We start from the raw sequence: 26,432 nt of genomic DNA on the forward strand, positions 1-26,432 counted from the left end.
TTGGTTTAGATCCATAGAGATTATCGAGGGTGAGGCATGTCATCTTACACAACTTAGAATATTCTGCAATATACATAGCTCTTTGCTGGACTTTTTTCATAATATTTCTAATTTCCTCTAAAATGGGGAGAAGATATGCTAAAGTTAAGAGAGTCTCTATATTACTTAACCTCCGAAGCAAGTTAGGAAATTTTGATTGCTCTGATTCATAGAAATTTATGTGAAATAGTCCAATCAAGGATGGACATTTTGAAAACACTCGATGCACTGGTCCATCCAAAGAGATCCATTTGGTATCATTATCCTTAAGAATCTTGTTCCCATCGGTTATTCCATCAGAAAAGTATTGAAATTCCATAAATCATTTGGGACTTCGACAAAAGTGTGATTAGAGCTCTCTGATTAAATGATCAATTTTTTTACTGGAGCATGCTTGCTCACAATTCCAAAATCTATATTCATTCTGTGGGTCATGCAGTGAATCCCAATAACGTAGGGTGCACAAGAAGTTTTCATCTTTGTGCAAAGACCATTCCCATGGCCTTGCATTACTGAAGCTCCATCCGCTCCAACACACACTAGCTTTTTGGTAATCATCATGTCATCCATACCTCCATATTCAATTAAACAACTTTTTACTAGTCAAAATAAATTTTCCGTTGTCGCACTATCCTTCATTTTAATAACAAATAGTAGAGGAGGTTGGCGGGCATGATTATGTATAGTATGAACATGCATGCATACCCACAAAGTATTATCTACTACCGTAACTTCGTCTAAAGACAACGAAATAAAGTTTGACTCTCTTATTTTTTCCTTTACATCCTTTTCAACCTCAACAAGAGAACTTTCCCATTCCCATCCACTTTTTACTAACCAGTGACTATTAGGATAGTTAGGAACTTTCAAAAAGTGTAATAAACCACTCATTGATGGGTAGTCTATCATAGCATGCCCTCTGCTCAAAATATAATAAAAAGCACTTAACTGAACAAATTTTCCCAGTTGTGCTATTTGCATTGCTTTTCCAAGAATAGCTTGAATAGAACCTTTAACTTCAACAGGCTTCGTCTGTATTTTCTTCTAAAAATAAAATTCTTTAGCATTCCTCACATGCTTACATTCCTCTTTTGTTTTCCATCTTATCACTGATTTTTCAACTCCATCTATCATTTGTTTTTTGTAAACTTTACCCATATGTTTTTCTATGGTGTCAATTTTTAGCTGCGACCCCTTTTCCTTTTTATGTTTCCAAGTGCAAATATTACACCTACATTCTATCGAAGGCTCACCTTCAATTGGATTCTCCACTAGTTCAATGAATGGATACTTTGATGCCCAAGTAATTTAAAAATTTCTCACTGACATATCCCACTCCCGATCCTTTTTTGATTTGGCTTTTCTTTTCCCCTTCCATGCATTATCATTTGTGGCATTATCACCCAAGTCGATTATATCATTTTGTCTAACCTGGTTATCTACCAAAAAATCTTCTTCAAATTCATCGTGATCTGAGATATTAGGTTCGTCACCTTGTTCAATATGCAGTGTAGGTTGTGAATCTTGTACTTGTACTTGTACTTGTGATGATGTACCTTCCTTCTTTTCACCACAATATTTGCCAATTCCAAAGTAAAAAGACAACGTTTTGCGTTTTGCTAGTCTCTCTTGGCCTTCCCCACATTCAGGATTCCTACCCTTCTTGTTTGACATCTCCAACGAAATAAAGACTGTAAAAAAATATCAACTTGTTGAAGAATTAATAATTGACTATATGATTCATTGGCTCTACGACCTATAATCTAGATGTCTGAGGTCTCTCGAGTGACCACTGACAGGTCCCCACTGAATAATAATGAACTCAACAGTGTAAATAGATAGAGATGAATTCAAAATAATATTATAACACTTCAAAAATATGATCACTTACCTTTAGGTAACTAGTAGTCGCCAATGTAGTTAGCAACAATGGCTATTCCTCGTCTGAAACTTCACTAGCGATCCAAATTGAGAGCTCAGAACTGACCAAATTGTGTAGAGATAAATATGATCTTTGACTGTATCTATACCAATCCTTATTTGGTGAATTCAAAGGGAATTTTATATGGTATACAAATATTTGGCGAATCACACTTAACTATAACACATCTTATGTAATTTTCGAGGCAATTATGGGTTGTCCAGTTAATTGGTAATTATAATAGAGTTGGAAAAAATTGGGGTGAGTTGAGACACACTTCTACAAAATGCAAGGCGAATTGGGTCCTCATGGCCAATAAATATTTATATGGCTATTGGCGAATTATAGCCGTCTATTAAGACAACCTCAAAAAGTGTAGGAGAAAATATTGAATTTATCGTGTGGAAAACTCAGATTCTATTGGTGAAATTTTGATAGAGATACAATTAATTACATAAAACAATGGGTGATTGGGTTGTGCATTTGCCAAATATTTATAAAGTCCAGGTGATATGGCCACCCCCGATCGGTACAATATATTCACCACTTTCCAGGTCGCTGACATGAAATATTCGCCAATTCGCTGCTAAAGTAAACCCTGTGGGGCTCCCCCCATCACAAGTGGGTGGGAGCACTTTAGCGGGTGGGGGAATTCCTATAGATGTTGGGGAATGGATGGGTCGCATGGAATTTCTCAATTTTGTTGCAACATTGATGATTTTTAGTTAGTCTTGGGACAAGACTTCATCAGGATGACTAACACATCAACCTTTAGTGACTCACGGATAATGGTAATTAGAATGGGCTAGTTGTATGGCATGAAAATATTCAATAAGAAGGAAAGCGCACCTTCAGTTTCCGAGACTAAGGTGGTCAGTACCTAAAACACAATTATTTTGAAACAAATTAAACATTTTAAAAAACTATAAAACCAATCAAATCTATTAAAAAAAGCAAAAAGCAAAAAGCAAGCATTTAATTTTTTTTGAGAGATTGTGGCTGACTATAAAATGTAGATCTAAAGATTTATTGAATGAATAAACAAATTGAACATGTCACATGAAGAAACATGTGCTCCAACTCATAATTCTCGTACGCTTGTATGAAAAATCAATGTATTGTGACTCACCCAACATTTACATAATATAAAAATAAATAAAAATCATTGTATAGTCTAGTCAACGTTTACTAAATTTGAATTTGGGTTTTCATTAAGCCGATAGGCTTTTAGTGGGGGCTTTTGTCTGCTGAAGTGTAAGACAATCCAACTATTGGCAATTTCTGGTGACCAATCATTTTTCCTAGCAAATGTGCGTGGCATTTTTGTGTTAGGTGGGATTTTAATTGCTTTCTTTGAAAATTGTGCCCATGGTCGTGCGCTAGGGTTTGCTTTGCAACCAAAAGAATGCTCGAAACCTATTTTTTTTAGATGATAAGCAGCTGAGATAGGGGAATCTGAAACCCTAAATATGTTGGCACATTTATGGGTGGCGTGGTTGTTTTTAGGGAATTCATGCACCGCCATGAAGACAAATGGTCATGGGCACTCTTGTAGATTGTGAGGTATGTTTAGGTTTTTGTGGAAGGTTATTTTTATTGCAGACCATTGTTAAATAGGCTTATTGAGTATGTTCAAATATGGTGTTTGTCTGATTGTTTTGCAAGGACTGCTAGAGTAGAGAATGCTTTGACAGCCAACATGATGGAAGATTTTGCCAATTTTACAAGCCTAGGTATGAGATTCTTATTGGCTACTTTATACTTATTCAAGGATTCCTCTTGACACAAGGCTTGCAAGCCTTGCACTGCCTTTAACTGTTCTTCTTCATTACTCTCCACATTGTTGAGAAGCTCGTTTGCATTTTCCAACTTGATATTGTAATTTCTCTCTTTCCATTCTACAATTGATTGTTTTAGAGAAAAATTTGGTTTCATCTTACAGTTGTTCAACTCGATCCCTGTTGGACACATGGTATGACCCTCTCCAAACTATCTCTCAATTGTAGAATGCTCATAGGTTTGACTAGAAGCAATTTGCACTGCATCCCTCATGACATCCTTGGTAATGGGGCAAATAAATGACTATAAAGGAAGCATAGGAATGTCTCTATGGATATTATCAACCTTTTCATAAGAATCAATTCGAACAGGCTTATGCTTCGATGCAATCACCTTCTCTAGCAGAACAATGACCTATTCCAAATACAACGAGTACACCTTTCCCCTCAATTCTACTGCCTCAGTTGCCTCCACCTTCAACTTAGCTAGTTCAATGGAGAAAGCATCACTATCCAATGCAATCCTTAAACTATTAGCAATTTGTTCTGCAAGCTTGTTGCTAAGAGAATAATTAGACACAATTGAATCAAGAGCCCCATCATCAAACGAATTGCAAAGAATCCAATCCTTGGGATCCAGTTTTGGCATCACCTTCTCTAAAAATTCTTTAGCCTCCAAAACATGGAGTATTAAGGCATCTGAAGAGCCTTCCAAGACCACGTTATCTAAAAAATCCCCAGATATTGCCACACAATTTTTCACTTAATCTGTTAGGGTCGAGCAACAAGTTAATAGATATAATGAATACATACCCAATATGTCATGGAGCAGAATTTCAGAATTCTTAACCTCGTCTTCTAGTTGAGTCATCTCCAAGGCAGTGTACTCAATGGGCATTGTTTCTTAATCTTTTTTAAGCTCCCTCATAACTTGGGCTAAATTCCTCAGAAACCCTTCAAACTGGAGAAGAATCCGATTTACAACATGCTCTTTCTTGGGGCAAACATCTTCTGCAACTTTGGCTAATATGCAGAGATTTTTATTCATGGTCTTTGCCATTTTTACAGTATCGGCAGAAAACAAAAAATTTGCAGTTTCCTCCATATAATTTGGTAGAACTATTGTTCACAAACTTTCAGGAAAACTGTATGGTAGGACTAAAAATAGAGCCACCTCTTAACCACCAGTCGCCTCCTGTTCATTGGGGTCGTCACTTGAACATGGTCTATTCCTAAGAGTTGCTTGTTTAACAATACAAGCTAGTAAGAGTTACTTGTTTAACAATAGAGGCTATGAAAGTCTTTAAGGATAGGACCAAGTGTAGGCATCAGTGAAAATAAAATCCAAGTCTATAGTATAGCAAAATGTAGTCACAAAGATTAAACTTTTGGTATTTGGGATGCAGGGCATCTGAGTTTCCAAGGGAGTATGATGGTGCTTGTCTACAAATGAGACTTTCCTATAGGCCAGTAGCACACTTGTTCCTTTTCCTTGTGCAATGCACCGACTACAATCTTGCAGGGGCACTGGGTTTGCTAAGAATACTCATATACAAGGTTTGTGTATTTGTTCGCATTCTAAATGTCTGTATAGCTATAGACAACCGTGGCAGATAATGTTGTTAAATGGATTTTTTTTTCTATTTTTTTTTCTTTATTTTGTGTGCTTTATCACCATAGGTAGGAGCTTTTACATGGATGAAATGAGTAGATACCCGTGGATTAATTGGGAGAACTCTGGGAGTCCAAGTTTGATATATTTTTTGATCGATGAATGTCAGTTTTTCTCTAAATTCAGTCATAATAGTTATTGATATTTCAAAGTGGGAATTGTGCAGGTTTATGTTGATGGTACCACTACAATGTCAACACATGAACGAAAAGCCACAATTAGAGAATTTTATGGTAAAACCTAATTTTCTCTTTTTAAGCATAACATGGGATAACTTGATTAATTAATTAAACATCAACACTATATCGTATACATCTGATTTAGCACTTGGCATGATGTAATGTATTAACATAATGATTTAATTTTCCTTGTTCAGATGTAATATTTCCATCTTTATTACAACTTGAAGGAGGGATATCAGACATGAAAGATTGTAAACAGAAAGCAGTATGCATGGAAAGATATAAGAATGAGGTTGACGAAGAGAGGGGACAACTTTGTGCACTTGATTTGGAATGGGAGGAAGAATGTGGAATATGCATGGAGACCAATAGTAAGATTGCCTTGCCTAATTGCAACCATGCCATGTGCTTGAAATACTACTGAGAATGGTAAGGATTTGCCTTTTATCTTCTACATGCTTGCCAGCTCAATTCTACTGTCTAACTGAGTTTAGGTGGAAACAAAGTTAAAACCTAATGGATTTGTTATTGCAGGCATGCACGGGCACAGTCATGTCCGTTTTGACATGATAGTTTGAAAAAAGTAAATTCAAGAGATTTGTGGATATTTGCAGATAGTGGAGAGGTAGTGGATATGAAAACATTGGCAAGAAAGAACTTTTAAAAGGTTGTTTATCTATGTTGGAAAATTGCCACTCTTGGTTCGTGAGAATGTATTTAGTGTTTATGATGCTCATTATGATTCCCACATCAAATGAAACTTGTTGATGTTATTGCAGCTTCCCAGTTTCTTTCTATCATTAACTGGTCGCAACTAGTGTTTAAATCTAATTGTTCATTGGATTCAACAAAATGATTATGCATCTCTGCTTCGTTGGAGAGATAGTTCTACTGCCTTATTGGCAGCATAAGATAGATAGGGTTTGATGCAAGGTAAATATTTAAATGAATCCAATTCTATGGGTTTCCCTTGCTTGTATCTAATAGTATGTACGGGTCAGAATGTACAACATACACCATCTGTTTATAAAACTGTAATTGGATGATTCAGCTCGTATGATCTACAAATTATTTGGTTGGCTTTTTGTATATATGTTTTATATCTATACATGATGAGTTACTGGCAAAGGTAGAATATGTTTTCCATTAGCTTCCTTTTAACAACCCTTGGATTCAGAAGGATGGAGGCAAAACAAGGCTTCCTGCTCAATCTTTGAAGTATTTGCAGTCAAAGGTCAAAGAATGAGCTTTAGCTAAATTGTTTTTTCCATTTGAGAATCTCAAAGATATAGCTTCTATTATTCTGCCTGTATGGTCCCTAATTACATAACCCCCACTAGATACATTTGGGTTTCCCTTAGCAACACCATTAAAGTTTAACTTAAACTTACCTTCAAGTGGACAGATCTAATTAATCTTGCATTTGTCAAACTTGGTTTTAGGCTATTGAAATAAACTTCCTTGAAATAATAATTTAATCTTTTCCCAGCTTTTAAGAATACCTGAGTCCCAATCTGAGAATGGAGAATCAATTTCCTTAGGTTTGAGCACATAAAATTAACACATTCTGAGATTAGTAGCTCAATTTTATAAGAAATTGTTTAGCTCTTGAAGTTTCTTTCATGAAGATCCTCTTGTTGTGTTCCCACCAGATGTTCCAAATTACCATTTGTGGGATAACTCTCCATAGGTATGCAAATAGACATTTCTTATAAATAATGAGCCAACTTGCAAAGACACCCCAAAGATTGTTTTGGAGAGGTGTGTGCCAATTCAATTTATTTATGATGAAGAACCAACATTCTTGGGCAAAAGGACATTGAGAAGAAGATGATCCATTTCCTTCTAAGCTTGCCAACAAAGGACACAATTGAATGGGTCTGGAATACCAAGTTTTACCAATCTTAAGCTTGTAAGAATCCTTTTCTTAAGAGCTAGTCATGCAAAGCAACCTAATTTAAGAATAATCATTTCATCTAAAAAACTATTTTGTCTTAATTCAGATAAATACAAAATCAAGAAGATTTGATTGAGTTTAATATACCACCACTTGGGTGTTTTGGTCTTATGATTCCAATTCATTGTATGCTTATATTTTTTGAAGATGATATATAGGGATTCTATGAGCAGGCCTAAAGTTGAATTCTGGAATTTCAAAATTGATAGATGTAATGTATATTAGAATATAAATTACATGTAGATGTTATCTGTTCGTCCCAGTTGTAGCCATAGCATACAATAACATGCCATTTGGCATTCTGATTTGTTAGTCTTTTATGTACTTTTAATCATCTTGTATGTCATTTATTACATTACTGTGTTCAATTTGAACCATCTAATATACCTAAGCATGCCATTTATGGCATAGTTGTGTTCAATTGAAACCATATAATATACATATTTCTTCAGGTAGGTAAATTCATAAATCGTTCTATTCTTATTTAACGGGTGGTTGAAATGCATAGATGTTTTCAAACTGTCTTATTCCTAATTTATTCTTCTTTAATTGGTAGTTGAAATGCATTGATATTTCAAGAGATGCTTATTCCTTATTTATTTATATAACTATTTCACAAAGTTACATTTAGATCAACATCTTCCTTATCATGTCGCTCTATAGAGTTAACCATCACATAAAGCACAACATTTGAAATGTACTGGATTATCTTTTGTAAGAATATATGCTTATGGATTCAATAATAATCTTCTTTCGGAAAATCTTATAATTCCTGGCAAATTTATTTTTAAGCAACCTAATCTAAGAAGAATCATTTCATCTAAAAAACTATTTTGTCTTAATTCAGATAAATACAAAATCAAGAAGATTTGATTGAGTTTAATATACCACCACTTGGGTGTTTTGTGCTTATGATTCCAATTCATTGTATGGTTATATTTTTTGAAGATGATATATAGGGATTCTATGAGCAGGCCTAAAGTTGAATTCTGGGATTTCAAAACTGATAGATGTAATGTATATTAGAATATAAATTACATGTAGATGTTATTTGTTCGTACCAGTTGTAGCCATAGCATACAATAACATGCCATTTGGCATTCTGATTTGTTAGTCTTTTATGTACTTTTAATCATCTTGTATGTCATTTATTACATTATTGTGTTCAATTTGAACCATCTATGCATGCCGTTTATGGCATAAACATCTATGCATTTCAACCACCCGTTAAATAAGAATAGAACAATTTATGAATTTACCTACCTGAAGAAATATGTATATTATATGGTTTCAATTGAACACAGCTATGCCATAAATGGCATGCTTAGGTATATTAGATGGTTCAAATTGAACACAGTAATGTAATAAATGACATACAAGATGATTAAAAGTACATAAAAGACTAACAAATCAGAATGCCAAATGGCATGTTATTGTATGCTACCTGCTTCTAATGTTATAATGCCTTTACAATCAGACCTGCCCCTGCAACTGCTAGTTTTTAATTTGTTTCAAATTCGCCATCATACTGCAGTTTCCCGTGCCAATGGGAGCCAAAACTAAATTTTATATTCCATTCAAAATGGCAACCCAGAAAAATTAATCGAAAACCTCAATCCAAATGCCAATAGTTGGAATTCTCTGTTTCAGTCATGCAAACATATCAATTCTGTAAAAAATCTTCAAGCCCACATCATTGTCACTGAACTAGCCCTTGAAATATTTATACAATCCAAGCTTGTGACTACGTATGTAATGTTTGGCAGTTTGGATAATGCACGCAAAGTGTTTGACAAAATGTCTGAACCAAATGCATCGCAAGCGGCTCACAAAATTTACAAACCGAATGCTTTTTTATGGAATGTGATGATTAGAGAGTGTGCTAGGAGTGGACTTCACAAAGAGGCTCTTAAAGTCTATTGCAAAATGTATGAGGGAGGCATGCAGCCAGACAATTTCACGTTTTGCGCAGTGCTGAAGGCGTGTGCGGGTTTATAGGCTTTACAAGAGGGTTAGGAGATTCATGATCATGTAGTCAAAATTGGATTTGATGCCAATATTTTTGCAGCCAATATTTGTGAAAATGTATGCGAAGTGTGGGGTTATAGAATTTGCACGCCAAGTGTTTGACAGAATGCTTGTGAGAGATGTTGTTACATGGAATTCAATGATTTCTGGGTGTGCTCGGAATGGAAAGACTCGTGAAGCCTTGGTTCTCTTTGATCAAATGCAACAGTTAGAGATGAAGCCTAACCTAGTTACTATTGCAAGTGTACTCCAGGCATGTTCCCATATATTTCGGAAAGGGCCGGCAGATCCATGAATATGTAACTCAAGGTGGGCTAGAGTTCAATGATTTTGTAGGGAACTCCTTGATAGATATGTATGCCAAATGCAAGAAGGTCGAGATTGCACGGCAAGTGTTTGACAAGATGCCCACAAGAACGGTGGTTTCATGGAGTGCAATTATTGCTGCATATGCGCCGAATGGGCAAGACAAGGAAGCTTTGGAACTCTTTGCTCAGATGCAACTAGCTGATGTCACACCTAATTCTGTCACTATGGTCAGCGTGCTCCAGGCATGTGCCCATTTAGGAGATTTGGAGCAAGCGAAGCAAATCCATGATTATATAATCCAAAGTGGATTGAAGTTGGACATTTTTGTGGAGAATTCCCTTATTGCCATGTATGCTAAATGTGGGAATTCGGAGCTTGCAAGTCAGTTGTTTGAGTACATGTCTAAAAGCGATCTGGTTTCATGGAATGCTATGATTGCTGGGTATGCTGAGACTGGACGTGCCAATGAGGCTTTAGCAATTTTTAATCAAATGCAGCAGGCAGGTGTAGCTCCTGATTCCATCACTGTGGTGAGTCTGCTTCAGGCATGTGCCCGTGAAGGCAATTTGCAACAGGGCAAGTGGATTCATTATTATATAATTCTAAATAGATTCGACTCTGAGATTTTTGTATAAAATTCATTGATCGACATGTATGCAAAGTGCGGGGTCGTTGAGAGTGCACGTCAGGTTTTTGACAAAATGTCAAAAGAAAATTTAGTAACATGGAATGCAATGATTGCTGGATATGTTCAGAATGGACATGCCAAAGAAGCTTTGATGCTTTTTGGTCAAATGAACCAAAGAAACATTGAACCTGATTCAGTGACAATGGTGAGTCTACTCCCAGCATGTGCTCACTTAGGGTTCCTGAATCAAGGGAAGTGGTTCCATGATTATAGTTCAAAACGGATTTGAGATGAATCTTCCTATTGGGAATTCCTTGATTGACATGTATGCCAAATGTGGGAGCATAGTTGCCGTACGAAAATTGTTTGATAGAATGTTGCAGAGAGATGTGGTCTCATGAAGTGCGATGATTTGTGGGTATGGTATGCATGGACACGTCGAAGATGCTCTTGAACTATTTCATCAAATGCAACAGACAGGCACAAAGCCAACCACATCACCTTTGTTGGTGTTTTGTCTGCATGTAGTCATGCAGGTTTGTTGGAGGAGGGATGGAAGTATTTTGATTGCATGGTTCAAGAATACTGTATCACACCTAGCATGGAACACTATTCCTGCATGGTTGATCTTCTTGGGCGCTGTGGAAATCTTGTCGAGGCAGAATGCTTTATCAAAAACATGCCTTTTAAACCAGGTCCAAGTGTGTGGGGGGCCGTGCTTAATGCCTGCAGGATCCATGGCAATATTGAGCTAGGAGAACTTGCAGCAGAATGCCTTTTCGTCTTAGAGCCTAAAAATGATAGTTCTTATATTCTATTATCAAACATTTATGCAGAAGCTGGAAGGTGGGATGATGTAGATAAGTTGAGAACGACAATGCAAGGCAGGGGCTTGAAAAAGAGACCAGCGTGCAGTATAATTGAGGTAGACAATAATATTCATGCATTCCGTGTAGCAGACAGTTTGCATCCTCAAAATGAAGAGATTAATAAAATGTTAAAGATGTTGATAATGGAGTCATCGACTCATCAGGATGTGTCCCTAATATCAACTTTGTGCTGCATAATGTAGACTAGAGGTAAACTAAAACTTACTCTGCAGTCACAGTGAGAAGCTTGAAACTGCTTTTGGGTTTCTCAGCACAAGACCTGAAACTGCCATCCGTATCACGAAAATCCTTCGTGCTTATGTTGACTGCCATGATGTCACCGAATTCATCTCAAATATCATTGACAGGGGAAAAACTACAGGGGATTTAAAGAGATTCCTATCCTTTCAAAATATGTACAGCAAGCATAGTATTTCCTTGCTGAAAACTTATCCATATAACATGCCCTGAGAAGTTGTTGAGAGTTTAATGGATCCAGAGTGTAGTTGAGCTGATACATGTAAGTGGACAGGGTGCATCACTGTACTCTTGATATGGGTGGATTGGCAAGTCTAGGTTTATTCATGAGTTTCTTCATGTGATTAAAACCCATGGGAATACAAAATTTGAACACTCTAGTGGGTTGAAGTGAGTGAAAATCACTTCTTAAGAGGAGATCTCACATGCCATACTCGTGGAGTAATGATACGCGGCGACGATTTTATAAGACTTCGAGACTGATGAGTCGGATCGAATCTGTAGATTAATCGACGAATTCCCTGGTTTTAGGGAATGTACAGTTGAAGACTAATTCCATCTGTTTACATCACAGGAAAAATCAATCTTTCAGATTTTATAAATTTGAATATTAAATTTAATATTTCATTGATTGTAAAGCTTATTTTCGTCCATTCTCGATTATTTTTTATACATATAATATTTATATGTAGTTTAATATGTCTTGTTATAGTCTTTCTCTCAAAAGGTTGTAAGCTTTATTACTCATTTAAATAAAACTCAAATGGAAATTTAGGCTATGAATTATAAATTAGAAGTATGGAGCATATTAGCAAAAATTGTTTAGGGAATAAATCGGCAAATCAAAAGTATAAGATTTTTTGAAAAAATCAAGAAAAAATCGGAAACAAATCGGATTAAAAATACATAAAAAATTGTAGGAAAAGAGAGAAAATCTATTTTTTTAAACTACTTCAAAGCATTTCCATAGCATAGAGATATAAAGAGCAAATAAAATAGAGTTTAACTTGTGAATTGTAGAAAATAATTTTTTGTTGTTTATATTTATATTACTGATTACATAGACAAATAATCAGTTAACTTTTTAAGAGGACAATCACCAAATACACCAAATTGTTGTCTAAGTCTGAGATCAAAGATTAGCTAAGTCTATGAAGTAGCTAAGATAAAAAATTTCAGACTGAGATCCAACCATTGTTAAGAATTTAGTAAAAGTGGAAGTCATTTTGGAGTGATCCAAGACTTTCATTGTGACTGAGGCAAGGAGTTTTCTAGGGGTATTAGCTAAGTCTATGAAGTAGCTGAGATCACAATTTATTAGACAGAGATCCAACTATTGTTATGAATTTAGTAAAGTGGTAGCCATTTTGAAGTGATCCAAGGCTTTCATTGTGATTGAGACAAGGAGTTTAACCCATGAATTGTAGAAAACAGATTTTTGTTGTTTATATTCATATTGCTTATTACGTAGGCAAATATTTATTTAACTTTTTAAAAGGGCAGTCACCAAATAGTTGGCTAAGTCCGAGATCAAAGATTAGCTAAGTCTATGAAGTAGTTAAGATCAAAATTTATCAGACAAAGATCCAACAATTGTTAGGAATTTAGTAAAAGTGGAAGCCATTTTGAAGTGATCCAAGACTTTCATTGTGATTGAGGCAAGGAGTTTTCTAGGGGTAGTTCAATATTTGAGAAAGCTTATCAAATCATATCCCATAGTTGCAATGATTTATATTCCTTGATGGCAATTGGTAAGTCTTTTATATGGGGTAGAATTCAACAAAAGACATTTGTTTAGTTGAAGTAAAAGATTAGCAAGCCACTAGTTTTGGCAATACCTAGCTTGCAACTACTATTTTAGGTAGAGACACATTTTAATGATTGTGTGTTGGAGGCTCTTTTATTACAACTCTGTAAGCTTGTTTGTTGCCATTCATATTTATTTCGTGGAGCGCTTTAGATATATTGCTCACATAATGAATTGTATGTCTTTGTTTGAGCAAAAATTGACTATATCAATTATAAATTAAAAATCATATATCTATATCTACATATATTAAATGTCTTTGAACGTTTAGTGTTGTGGTAGAAAAACTCCATTGGTGAGGTAGCCACCAAGGTTCAAACCCCTACTAGGCCATTGAGCTAGTGGGCTTTCTACCTTTTTTGGGTCGTTGAGCTCGTGGGTTTGAACAAGTGAAGTGTGAGGAAAGATGAACCCCTCCAAAATGGACAAAATAACAAACTTTTTCAATCTTGATTCCACATTGACTTTGATTGTCTCAGATTAGCCCTATTTTTAAGCAATTTAGTAATTTCACACGTTTTTCTTGGGTTTGCAAGTGTTTACAATGATTTTTTTCACCTTTTTGCCATTTTGGGGTTTTTAAAATGATTTTAATGTGATTTAAATGCAAAATATCTTTGAAAATTGGGTCAACGCTTGGTCAACGATTTTTTCATGAATCGAGATTTTTTCGCGGAATAAATCAACTAGCTCCAGGATTCAGGATTAATCAGGTATAATCAATATTTTTTGCAGACTATTGCTTCATTGTACTATAGACTGCCCAAAAGATTGGGATTTAGCAGGCTAGAGTCCTAAGGTACCCATTTAGGACATTTAGTTTGCAAGCTCATTTTTTTCTATCAATTCGATCTTATGAATTTAATTAATTTAAAAAGAAATTTAATTAAGTGAAAGTTGTAGCAATTGACTTCATATGAATGATAGTTAATAACATTAATTTTTGAGATCGGCCATCAATAAATGTGATATAGGGTCTAAGAATAACTTAAATGAGACATGCCAATACAAATTCTAATGTGTTAATGAATAATAAAATGGATCAAAGTAATCATATTGTTGAGATATATGGAATATAAAAACTGGAGACCACCATGTTAGAATTTTAATGTAAGATTGTGTTGTATGAGTTAGACAAATTGATTTTTTATATTTTAATTACACTTGATATGTTTAGTAACGGTGGACAATTTTTATTTTTTTTAAACATTGTAAACAAAATGATTACCAAAATTTGAAAGATTGAGCTCAAAAGTGATAACTTCAACCTTCTTAACAATAGTGTACACACCATATGAAAGAGAAAGAATATAATGTTCCTTATGCAAATGAAGCCATACTTACTAACTTTGAATAAGTGTGGCCCTCAATGTCGATCACAATGCTTACTGGCCCTTGCCTTGAAATACACTTGAGTTTTGGCTTCATATTTTATCCCCTAGTGCTATGGGCCTACGTGATTATTATTGAATTCAAGGATCAATGGGCCCCATTGGATTACCTTATCATGCTTCAAGAAGCTTATCAAGTGTTCAAGTCATGTCATGCATTTATCTCTTCAACCCTTCTATAAGTTTTGCCTCCTTTTGAGTTGAACAAGCTGTAAGGTCTTATTCAGTAGCATGCTATTTCATGACACATATTTTTCTTTTTCCATTCTCTAGTGATCTAATCAGTTGTTGACTTGGTATGTTCAAAATCCTTTTTGGCTAAGTTGTGTCTTTTGTTTATGTGGCGACCAACAACCTCCAAATTATGCAAGATGACTAACTTAGGTAGTTGCTTGATGTAGCCTTTGGTTTGCAAGTGTTCACTTAGGTAGTTTCTTGATGGTTCTTATATGTAGTGAACATGTTTAGGTCTTCTATTTGACAACGAGTAAACCTTTTCCAATGGGTGATTATTTTTGCATAATTTAGTTTTGGTTGTCAGTTGCTAGATCTTAGATTAGGTCACTCGTTGTTGTCAGTTTTCAATCTACTGTAGTCTATTTTAACTTTAGTATTTTTGTAGGGGGTCATGACCAATCCAAGTTATCTATATATAGAGTTGATGAGGGAGCATAGTAGCAACTCATAGTCATAGTCAATTAATATGAGTACCTTGCATAAAGATGGGTTAATCACATATTGTTCCAAGTGACTATTAACGACTATCAAAGAGAGATTATATATGCAAAATTGAATGGTGTAGTGACACATATTTGCAATTTAGCAATGGTAGTAGACCCAAAATTCGTATTTAGCAGGAGAAACACCTTTTCAAAGGGCATTTGTGACAATCTTATTTACTGCCCAAAAAAGATGGCTTTAAAGAGAAATCTTATCCCCAACATCTTCGTTTTGTTCATTGCACAACTATCTAATCTCCAAGCTTGTTCATGCAAGTGTTGTCAATATCACCTAGCTACAATTCAAACACGTTAGCTAGAAGTCATTCTTAAGGAATTTTAAAATTAAAAGTACTACTTTTTTAGTATTCTTTTGTACAACAAAAGACATGTCACATATAGGACAAACATGGGGTTAGAGAATTGGGGTCTATAGTAATATTTTAGAGCCTAATGGTTTGTTGGTGACCATTGGTCGTGCTATAAGCAACTTGGCAAGCATATGAAATTAATTTTCGGATATTTAAAAAGTCACGTGCAAGGTGCAATTTGAGAACAAAGAAAACACAATTTTTTCTTCTCATATGACTAAGTATCCATGTAGTTTAAAATTATGAATATACGTGTATACCATGAAAAGTGGAAACAACAATGTTGAAAGACTAAATGAATTCAACCACAAAACCCTAGCCTAACAACAACAAAGATCCACCATAACATATGAAGATTACCTAAGACAATGCAAATCAAATGAAATCACAAAGATTATACCATCACATGTCCAATAGGGTTTGAATCTCCATTCTTCTTATCTCCATTGATCTTGCTTGATATATTTGCTCTCAGATTTTATATGTGCACAAGAGCTCAACAAAGAACGGAAATGTGGTTGCAAGTAGGATCGCATATGAAAGTTCAAAAGCGTAGTCAATTGATCAAGTAGTTAGGCAGGGTTTGATAATGAAGGAAGCATATCCTTAGATAGAAGACACTATAAGAAATGGAGGGATAAGATTGAGAGGTGTAAAAGAGGTCGGCTATGATTAGAGGGTAGGTAAAGAGAATAATAAAATAATGAAAGGGGGTAGGTAGTATATGAATTAAGAGATGAATGACATGTGTCATGGGTAGAAAAGGCTAATGAATTAATTAAATAAATAAAGATTCATTTAATTAATAGAGGAAGTGGGATCAATTAAATAAATAAGTTATTTATTTCATAAATAAGTTATTTATTTAATTTAGGAAAAGGGTAATTTAAATAAATAAATGTATTTATTTAAATGAGAAATAAGGCTAGAAGAGGATAAATGAATTAATTAGATAAATAAAGATTTATTTAATTAATAGAAGAATTAGGCTAAAATAGTTAAATAAATAAAATATTTATTTAAGTAGACATGACAATTTTAGTTGTCTACATTTTGCCCCTCTTTGAGACAATGCAGCTTGTTGCGTTGTTTCAAAGAAGATAATATGAACTGATACAATGTTGCCCTAAGATGGGAATGATATGCCCCCTCGAGAGATTGGATGAAAATGTCTGGCAAGATCGCAGACAATCTCTCGATAAGGAAGAAAGGCTAGAAAGGAATGACACGATAGGATAGAGTGATAGAGTCACGAGATAATGAAGACTGACTCGGGAAACGAGGGCTAGAGCTAAGGCTAGGGTAGTCTATAAGATAGACCACGAGGGGAAAACATCCTCATTGTCATCCACACATCCAAGAGATCAGAGTGTAAAGAGAGAATAGAGCAACAACAGTCAGCAGCGATGGCATTGGTTCACAGATTCGATTGCGTTCGCCGATTTTAGAGGCCAGCAGATGCAGGAGAGCAGGTAAGTATCGAAAAATCTCCTTGTACTTTGTCATAATAAATGTTGTCATTGATGCATGTTAGGTAGCACAATAAATGCATTTTAGGATATGTCAAACAAGGTTGAAAAACGCTTAGGTGTGTTTGTGTTTGTGCCAGGCGCGTCTGTGCAATATGTAAGCGTGTTTATGTAATGAAAGCGTGTTTGTGTCTTCAAGGCCAAATCGACAGTTCTGTGATGAACATACGCTGTCAATTGGATAAGCTACTGAGAGGATACACTCAAGCAGGTCCTCTAGGGAAGACTAGGATAGCAGATAGGGCTAGGATTAACAATTCTGTGATAAAACATACGTTGCCAATTACGAAACTACTCAAGAGGATACACTCAAGTATAGCCCTAAGATAGGATAGATCGAGGCACTTTTTGATGAACAGTGAGTACCAAGACATAGTACTTTGTGATGAACAGGGAGTACCAATAGGAGCAGTACTTTGTGATGAACAGTGAGTGCAAATATGAGCAGCACTTTGTGATGAACAGTGAGTGCTAAAACGTAGTACTTTGTGATGAATAGTGAGTACCACTAGGATAAATAGCAACACTTTGTGATGAACAGTGAATGTCACTAGAATAGAAGAAACACTTTGTGATGAATAGTGAGTGTCACTTTGACTGACACAGTTGATTTGCTTGACTGCAGGAGTACCTACCTATGCTGGAGTCACGGGAGAGATTTCCATCGACTCAGAGTTTGCAAGCAGAGCTGACAGTTGATGAGAGAGATGCTATTGAGGCTATGGGTTTACAATTGAGGTTATGGGCTTGCAACATATTTTGTATGTGCCTGAGTTTCGGGCAAACATGGGATTGCTGACTGCATTAGCTGAGAGATGGCACTCAGAGACTTGGACTTTCCATTTGTTGATGGGTGAGATGACAGTCACCTTAGAGGATGTGTACAAGATTTTGAGGATACTGATCGATGGGGAGTTAGTTCCTTATGATCGAGACGAAGATAGGGATGCACTGAGACAAGTGTTCCAAGATCCGGGATTGGAGATGAGGGCTGGACACATGGCTTGGGATACCATGACACAGACAAGATTAGCATTACCAACAGTATTGGCAGGAGTTATCAGTGGGTTCCTCTGTTCGGATAGGGCGACACGAGGGGTGGCTGCAGAGGACACAGGGGCCAGGAGAGATGATCTTGGGGTGGGTCCTTCCAGGGCTCAGACTCCGTCGAGGCTAGTTGGCTCCAAGGGAGGGAGTTCATCATAGCCTTAGAGGGCTCCCTATGTATCAATTTTGTACCATTTTGTATGATGATGTAGACACCTTCGAGTGATTGTAGCCATATGATTTTGACATCATTGTATCATGACACTTATGATTATATATATGAGATGATTCATCTTTATGGAAGCTATATGCATGCGTACCTATGTGATGAGATGTTTCATGATGTATGTTTCTATGTGATGAGATGTTTCATAATGTATATTTCTATGTGATGGTTATGATATGGATGCAAATATGTACATGATGAAATGCCATATTTTTGTTCTTTTATGTTTTATATGTTATGCATATGTGAATGTGAATGTATGAAATGCAGATGGATATGACGATTCAAATAACTATTTACATGATGAGAATATAAAATGTACTAATATGTGTTGTGTGCACGATGTGATGCGATTGTGATATCTATATGTATGCATGATTAATATTTGGTAATGCAGGAGCAACTACATGAAATGCAAATATTTTTGGTGTGTCAATATACTCAGTCATGTGATAGCGGACTACACAGACTCAAGAAGGACGATGGAAGTCAATCAAAAAATGGGGATGGAAGATAGAAGATATGAAAGTGAAAGAGCTTCTTGTGCGTTATCATCATTGAGCTTTATTATGGCAAGTAGGTTATGACAATCAAGGCATGTGTTCAATCTAGAAAGTCATTGTACCTGTTTGCATGGAGATAAGATAGTCACAAACAAGGAATGCCCCAATTCATACTAGACTCACAGTGTCCTCATATCCTTGGACAGGTCATAGCATTACTAAGAGACAATCCATAGACAACAAAGAAAAATATGTGACGATACCCCATCCTCGCCTTTTTAGTCAAAGACATCCTGGAGATAGAATCTCTAGTCAAAGACATCCTGGAAAAGCTAAAAGACATGTCACCAAAAGATAAAAATAAAAAGAAAACCAAGACTCGACACCAACATTCATTGTAGTCCTCAAGTTTAGTGTCTCTTGTCACTTGTATAAGTCTTATTTGATTGTGGTCACAATGTTTACTTTTACAAAAAGGATAGATAGCACTAAACCATAATGTTTTCTAAGTCTATTGAAATATTTCATTTGTTGAAGCCCATTGTTGCTGTCGTGTCTCATTTGAAATTGATTGAATCCATGAAACTAATACTTTATTGTGGAGAAGATGAAACTTTATTGTGGATTGATGATGCAAATGTTACTTTATTGCAGATTGTGCGCATATAGACTGAAGAAAACTGGAAGAAACTGTACTCCTCGAAACATGTGATGTTCTTAGTTCCACACCCATTACTAGACGTAGGATTTGCCTTAGCCATAGATAGGAGCTGATTTATTATGGATTGAAACGAGCGAAAAAGAATGTTTATTATGAATGGCTAACCAATCTTGGGTAGATCAATAACAAGCCATGATGGGAATAAGTAAGTTTATTATGAATGGATAGGATGTGAATGTGTGCAAAGTGAAAGGATGAAATGGAATCCTAAAGGAGGGAGGAGAAATGTCTCTACACATGGCACTGGTGACCTAGTTTTCACTATGGTACTTTCCCCAGGGCGCCACCGAAGTGGTTTTCACTGTTGGACGAAATGTTTTTCTTTACTTTTTTTTTTTTTTGTGTCACAAGGCCCCTGTTTGCCAGGTTTTCACCAAGTAACAAATTTTTTTATGTTTTATGATTTTTTTGTATTTTTGAATTAGGATACTCTGAAGAGCTATGTGTAAAACTTGTGAAGGTGCATGCTATTGATAGGATCCTCCAAAGGTTCACCCTTTGTGGTTGAGAGTTGATATGCTCTAGATCCATATGCTGTTGTGATGATGTAAGGACCAAGCCAATTTGGTTCAAACTTGCCCTTCTTCTCTCTATCTTGCTGATTTTTAGGATTTTCTCTAAGAACCAAGTCACCTACCTCAAATGTGCGAGGCTTGACTTTATGATTGTAGTTGCGACTCATTCGTTGTTGATAAGCCTTCAAATGATTAAAAGTAGTTTGTCTTCGTTCATCCAATAGTTCAAGTTCTTGTAAGTGAGAGACCTTGTAGTCTTCATCACTGATAATGTTTTGCAAAGAGACTCGTAAAGAGGGTAACTTGACCTCAATAGGCAAGATAGCTTCAGCGCCGTAGACAAGTGAATAGGGTGTAGCTCTTGTAGGTGTGCTGACGCTTGTGTGGTAGGCCCAAAGTGCGGGATTAAGTTGGATATGCCAATTACGGCCAGCGTCGTCGACTATCTTTTTCAAGATTTTAAGGATTGTTTTATTAGACGCCTCAGCTTGACTATTACCTTGGGGGTAATATGGTGTGGAGAAACGATGGGTAATGTGGAAGTGGTCACAGAGTTCACAAACATCCTGATTTTTGAAGGGACGCCTGTTATCCATGATAATGGAAACAGGAATACCGTATCGACAAATGATATAGTTGAGAATGAATGTTGCAATTTGTTTTCCAATGACTTGTGTGAGAGGTATGAATTCGATCCATTTTGTGAAATACTCTGTGGCAGTGATTATGAATTTATGACCATTGGAAGATGGAGGGTGAATCTTGCTTATGAGATCGAGTCCCCACTAACAAAAGGGCCAAGGAGTCGCAATTGGTTGAAGTTCTTGTGTTGGCACATGGATGAGGTCTCCATGAAGTTGACACTGTTTATATTTCTTGATAAACTGATATGAATCTTTTTCCATATTGGGCCAGTAATATCCAGTCCTGATGAGTTTCTTGGCTAAGGTAGGACCACTAGAATGTGGACCACATATCCCTTCATGTGCTTCACGTAACACAATCTGAGCTTCGTCACTTTCTAAACATCTAAGAAGAGTGCCATCTAGACCTGGACGATATAGGATATCAGCTAAAATGGCATATCGAGAAGATTGGCGAATGAAAGTGCGTCGTTGGTTATTGGATAGGTCAGGAGGTAGGATATTGTCATGAAGGTATGCAAAAATGGAACTGTATAACTGGGACTCGGGACCAACAACACATATCATCTTAGTAGGAGTGATTGAATATGAGGGAACCAAAAGGTTATCCTAAGAACTCATAGCGGGTCTCATTCGAAGGTAGATCGATCAGTGAAGCAATTTTAGCCATGGCATCTACAGCTCGATTATGCTCTCTTGGTATCTTCTCAAAGTCTAACTTCATGAAATGTTGTTTCAGGTCATCCACCATTCTTTTGTAAGGCATTAATTTCTCATCCTTTGTTTGGTAGTCATTAGTTGCTTGACGAATTACAAGTTGAGAGTCCCCTAAAACATGAAGTTCCTGGATCTTCCACTGAACTGCTATTCATAATCCAATTGTTAATGCCTCGTATTCTGCTATGTTATTAGTGCAGGGAAATGATAATCGATATGATTTTTGTATAGAATCCCCTTAAGGAGTTATGAAGAGGATGCCATCTCGTGCCCCATGCAGTGTGTATGAGCCGTCAAAGTATAGTTGCCATGGCTTTGCATGTGACACTGTTAAGATGGATTCATTTGGAAAATTTGAAATTAGAGGAACATCATCTATCATGGGGGCATCTGCTAACTGATCTGCGATGGCTTGTCAGTTTATTGCTTTTCTATCCACATACTCAATGTCAAATTCACTCAAGAGCATCACCCATTTGGCTAGTCGCCCAATAAGTGTTGCTTTATTAAGAAGGTATTTCAATGGATCGATCCTTGCAACCAACTTAGTCTTATGAGTCATCATGTAATGTTGTAATTTCTACGAAGCAAAGACCACAACGTTACATGCACGCTCAATTGGTGTGTAGTTTAGCTCATATCCCACCAATGTGCGACTGATATAGTATACTGCCTTTTCTTTGCCCTCAGCAACTTGTTGTGCTAAGAGTGCCCCCAGTGCTGTTGAAGTAGCTGATATGTATAGTAATAAAGGCTGATCTGGAATTGGTGGCATCAAAACTGGCGGATTTGGAAGATAATCTTTGAGTGTCTAGAAAGCTCGTTGACAATTATCATCCCATTTGAATTTGATGTTTTGTGTAGCAAGTGCTGAAAAGGATTACATTTGTCTGCAAGTTGTGCTATGAATCTTCGTATGGACTGGAGTCTCCCTTGCAAAGATCGAAGTTGACTGATATTTCTTGGTGGTTGCATCTCTAGGATGGCCTTGACTTTTGCTGGACCAACTTCAATTCCTCTTTTTGAGATAATGAATCCCAGGAGTTTCCTAGAGGTTACTCCAAAGACACATTTCTTGGGGTTTAATCTGACTTTATATTTTTCCAACCTATGAAAGACGATTGAAAGTATGTCCAAATGTGTATCTTTATCTATTGATTTGCCCAAGATGTCGTCAATATAATCTTCCACAGTCACGTGCATGAGATCATGAAAGATAGTAGTCATGGCTCTTTGATATGTAGCACCTGCATTTTTTAGCCCAAAGGGCATGACATTCTAGCAAAAGGTTCCCCAAGGACAAGTAAATGCTATTTTGTGCTGATCCTCAGATGCGATTTTTATTTGATTGTAACCAAAGAATCCACCCATCAAGGATAACATCGCATGACTTGTTGTGAGATCGACAATCAAGTCAATATTTGGTAATGGAAAATCACCCTTAGGACAAGCTTTGTTGATGTCTCTGAAATCTGTACATATTCTAATACTACGATCTGGTTTACTGATAGGCACTAAGTTGGAGATCCATTCAGGATAATCAATTGGGCGTATGAATCTGACATCCAATAATTTCTCAAGCTCTGCTTTGACTAATAATGCGACTTGTGGATGCATCTTTCTCAATTTTTGTTTCACTAGTTTTGCCCCCGGTTTAACTATCAAATGATGCATTACCAAATCCGGATCCAATCCAGGCATATCAGCATATGACCATGCAAAGTTGATTTGTCATTCTATGAACAAACTTATGAATTTAGACCTTTCTGACTCTGTCAAAGAGTGAGCCAGGAATATGTTGTGTGGAACTTCTTCGGTGCCAATATTTGTTATGATAGTCTCCTCTACCAACATGGATGACTTTTCTTCATATGATGCTGGGAGAATGTCGAGCCTTCCATCTTCGGGTGCCTCAGAAAGGTTTTCGCCCTCAGATACGTCCTTTCTTTTTACATTTTTGGGGTCAGACAGCACCACAACGTGGTTTTCGCCATAAGACCCTTGATATGTTTTTAATTTTATATTTTTGCGATTGGAAGATCTGACACTCTCACCAAAATATGCCACGCTATTGAGTTCTATAGTGTATCCTGCCTTATGGTCCCCAAGGGGAAGATCATCTCGTATGCCAAGATAGTCAATAAAAGCTTCATCATTTTGGAATGTGTCAAACTGTGCAGGTCCTTCATGGTCCCAGTCAATGAGTTGGTGGTGAACAAGGGGAAGGCCTTTGATGTCTTCGAAGTTAGCAGGGTTAAGAGTGAAGATGCAGTTATATTCAGGTATGTCAAGGTAGTTATCGAGGTCATCGTTAGCACTCTCCTCATCAGTCTTGATCATGAACGAATCACAATTTATCATCACTATAGCACATTCTGGGATAGGTGTTCTCATTCTATGTGATTTCAACCTAGGACTTAGAGGCAAGGACTGTATGGGATCCTCCGGGGTTGTTTCTTGACCAACTTTGAATTTTTTATAAAATTCCTCTTCTTTCGTAGGTTCATCTGGCTCTCTGAATGTCTCGGTGAGCTCGTAGTCACTGGAGGATTTGTCTGAACCCCATTCCCATTCATTGGAGTCTGTGAAATAGCGATTCTCTTATTGAATTTTGGCAGCTTTGATTTGTAATGCTTCTTCTGTCTTTTGAGTATGAACCTTGGAAGTCATGAAACCAATTCCTTTGATGCGTTCCTTTTTGAATGTCAATTCAGGTTGTAAAGGTTCAATGATGCCTTCTTTTCTTAATCCTAGAGGACTTTTTCCATCAAACCCAATTTTTTGCAGAATCTTGAACCCTTTACCATACTTTTCACATTGTATGCTGATATGATCTTGTTTATCATTTTCAGGGTTTTTGTAAAGTATTTTGTATAAGTCTACTTCTTCCACTTCTCCCCATTTTTGGAAGATTGTAGGATCCCATTTAAGTGTAATGATAGATACTTGCTTAGTAGGATGTGGTCGTCCATATTCTTTTGGTGAATTCATGACTTGTTGTAAGTACATGGTTTGATTCAAACTGTATTCACCCATGCCCTTGTCCTGGAATTTCCCTTTAAGCTCACCTTGTTTTGATGTCGAAGGTTTTAATGACTCAGGATCAATGTATGCAGAAGAAGGAACAACTTCCCTATTACTTGGGATGATCGTTTCAGTTTTCAGTCTCAAGTTATTGTAGTATATGAATGGATTAAAATCTCCATTAACTATTATTTCAACTCCATTGTGAGGAAACTTGATGCATTAGTGATATGTAGATGGGACTACCCTCATTTCATGAATCCAAGGACGTCCTAGTAATATATTATATGTGACATCTAGGTCTAGGACTTGACAAACCACATCCTTTGTAACTAGCCCAACTCTGAGAGGTAAGGTGACTGTGCCTTTGGATGAACGCTCTTCATCATCATATGCCTTGATGGTAATTGTGTTTGTAGAATTCACAACTTTATCAAAATATCCCAATTGTTTAATAGTGCTCAATGTACAAATGTTCAAACCTGCTCCTCCATCTATCAAGACTTGTTTTATTCGATGTTTGTGTATGAAGGCTTCAATGTGTAATGGTGCATTATGTGGCTGACTTACGAAGGCGTCATCAGCTTCTATGAATGTAAGGGAGTGTGGAACGGAAAGGTATCCCACCATGGCTTGAAACTGGTCCACGTTCAGATCAGTAGGGACAGATGTGTCTCTCAATATTTTGTCAAGAATAGCTTTATGTGCGGGGGATATGTGTAAGAGCTCAAGGATGGAGATGAGCGCGGGTGTCTTCCCTAACTGTTCTACAAGGTCATACTCAGGCTTGGTTGATGAGGAAGTGATGTTTTTGGTTGTTCACACCTTGCAAAGTGAATTTACCTCGACGGTTTGTAACATGACATTCAGAGGTAGGTTCGGAAGAAGATCCAATGCCTTTTAGGACAATTTTGGGTCTTTGGGTAGAATTCTCAAGCATTTTGTCCTTGATGATAATGGTAGAGACATAATTGTCCATCGAGATGTGATTAATAGTTGAATCATAGTTATAAGATACTCTGGTATAGTTGGTCTGGTCATCTGTGGCTGCAACTTTTCCCTTGTCATGTTTTGGGAATGGTTCCTTAAACATCTCATGTTCTTGATTGGATGAGTGTCCCTCAATCTCAATGTCACCTCTATCAATAAGATTTTGTTTGCCACTAGCTTTTTGAAAACTGACTCAAGTGGTTCTCCCAATGGAGTGTACTTCCTTCGTGATCTGGAAGTTGTTTGAGTATTCACTTGATTGTTTGTAGAGCTTGATCTAGAAAAAATGATTTTGGGTCGTACTGTATTGGCATCAACAACATCATCATTGATTGTGTTCTTGTTTTTGTTCCAAAATCTTGGCTTATATTTTGCTTTAAAGTCATCTTTGTTTTCCTTGAATATCTTAATGACTCCTTGTTCAATTAGGACCTTCTTTGTTGCTAAGCCTTTTTCCTTGAAAGTGGAAAAACAAGCTTTTCTTAGGTCATAACCAATGTCTTTGTTAACATTCTGGGTGAACATCTCTACCATTTTTTTATGTGGAATTTCACAAGAGCATCTACTGGCTAAATTCCTCCATCTTT

General features: G+C 36.5%; 2 pseudogenes; both read left to right on the forward strand.

The window, feature by feature from the left end:
* Positions 1 to 5,031: 5,031 nt before the first annotated feature.
* On the forward strand, positions 5,032 to 6,350 carry LOC131077676 (E3 ubiquitin-protein ligase AIRP2-like; annotated as a pseudogene).
* Positions 6,351 to 8,867: 2,517 nt separating this feature from the next.
* Positions 8,868 to 12,274, forward strand: LOC131077675 (pentatricopeptide repeat-containing protein At1g11290, chloroplastic-like; annotated as a pseudogene).
* The last annotated feature ends 14,158 nt before the right edge of the window (positions 12,275 to 26,432 follow it).

This window comes from Cryptomeria japonica, chromosome 11 (assembly GCF_030272615.1).
Source record: "Cryptomeria japonica chromosome 11, Sugi_1.0, whole genome shotgun sequence".
Classification (NCBI taxonomy): Eukaryota; Viridiplantae; Streptophyta; class Pinopsida; order Cupressales; family Cupressaceae; genus Cryptomeria; species Cryptomeria japonica.